We start from the raw sequence: 1,694 nt of genomic DNA on the forward strand, positions 1-1,694 counted from the left end.
TAGGGTTAGGGTTAGGGTTAGGGTTAGGGTTAGGGTTAGGGTTAGGGTTAGGGTTAGGGTTAGGGTTAGGGTTAGGGTTAGGGTTAGGGTTAGGGTTAGGGTTAGGGTTAGGGTTAGGGTTAGGGTTAGGGTTAGGGTTAGGGTTAGGGTTAGGGTTAGGGTTAGGGTTAGGGTTAGGGTTAGGGTTAGGGTTAGGGTTAGGGTTAGGGTTAGGGTTAGGGTTAGGGTTAGGGTTAGGGTTAGGGTTAGGGTTAGGGTTAGGGTTAGGGTTAGGGTTAGGGTTAGGGTTAGGGTTAGGGTTAGGGTTAGGGTTAGGGTTAGGGTTAGGGTTAGGGTTAGGGTTAGGGTTAGGGTTAGGGTTAGGGTTAGGGTTAGGGTTAGGGTTAGGGTTAGGGTTAGGGTTAGGGTTAGGGTTAGGGTTAGGGTTAGGGTTAGGGTTAGGGTTAGGGTTAGGGTTAGGGTTAGGGTTAGGGTTAGGGTTAGGGTTAGGGTTAGGGTTAGGGTTAGGGTTAGGGTTAGGGTTAGGGTTAGGGTTAGGGTTAGGGTTAGGGTTAGGGTTAGGGTTAGGGTTAGGGTTAGGGTTAGGGTTAGGGTTAGGGTTAGGGTTAGGGTTAGGGTTAGGGTTAGGGTTAGGGTTAGGGTTAGGGTTAGGGTTAGGGTTAGGGTTAGGGTTAGGGTTAGGGTTAGGGTTAGGGTTAGGGTTAGGGTTAGGGTTAGGGTTAGGGTTAGGGTTAGGGTTAGGGTTAGGGTTAGGGTTAGGGTTAGGGTTAGGGTTAGGGTTAGGGTTAGGGTTAGGGTTAGGGTTAGGGTTAGGGTTAGGGTTAGGGTTAGGGTTAGGGTTAGGGTTAGGGTTAGGGTTAGGGTTAGGGTTAGGGTTAGGGTTAGGGTTAGGGTTAGGGTTAGGGTTAGGGTTAGGGTTAGGGTTAGGGTTAGGGTTAGGGTTAGGGTTAGGGTTAGGGTTAGGGTTAGGGTTAGGGTTAGGGTTAGGGTTAGGGTTAGGGTTAGGGTTAGGGTTAGGGTTAGGGTTAGGGTTAGGGTTAGGGTTAGGGTTAGGGTTAGGGTTAGGGTTAGGGTTAGGGTTAGGGTTAGGGTTAGGGTTAGGGTTAGGGTTAGGGTTAGGGTTAGGGTTAGGGTTAGGGTTAGGGTTAGGGTTAGGGTTAGGGTTAGGGTTAGGGTTAGGGTTAGGGTTAGGGTTAGGGTTAGGGTTAGGGTTAGGGTTAGGGTTAGGGTTAGGGTTAGGGTTAGGGTTAGGGTTAGGGTTAGGGTTAGGGTTAGGGTTAGGGTTAGGGTTAGGGTTAGGGTTAGGGTTAGGGTTAGGGTTAGGGTTAGGGTTAGGGTTAGGGTTAGGGTTAGGGTTAGGGTTAGGGTTAGGGTTAGGGTTAGGGTTAGGGTTAGGGTTAGGGTTAGGGTTAGGGTTAGGGTTAGGGTTAGGGTTAGGGTTAGGGTTAGGGTTAGGGTTAGGGTTAGGGTTAGGGTTAGGGTTAGGGTTAGGGTTAGGGTTAGGGTTAGGGTTAGGGTTAGGGTTAGGGTTAGGGTTAGGGTTAGGGTTAGGGTTAGGGTTAGGGTTAGGGTTAGGGTTAGGGTTAGGGTTAGGGTTAGGGTTAGGGTTAGGGTTAGGGTTAGGGTTAGGGTTAGGGTTAGGGTTAGGGTTAGGGTTAGGGTTAGGGTTAGGGTTAGGGTTAGGGTTAGGGTTA

The sequence above is a fragment of the Lingula anatina genome, chromosome 4 (genome assembly GCF_051362555.1).
Source record: "Lingula anatina isolate TDL-2025a chromosome 4, LinAna3.0, whole genome shotgun sequence".
Lineage (NCBI taxonomy): Eukaryota > Metazoa > Brachiopoda > Lingulata > Lingulida > Lingulidae > Lingula > Lingula anatina.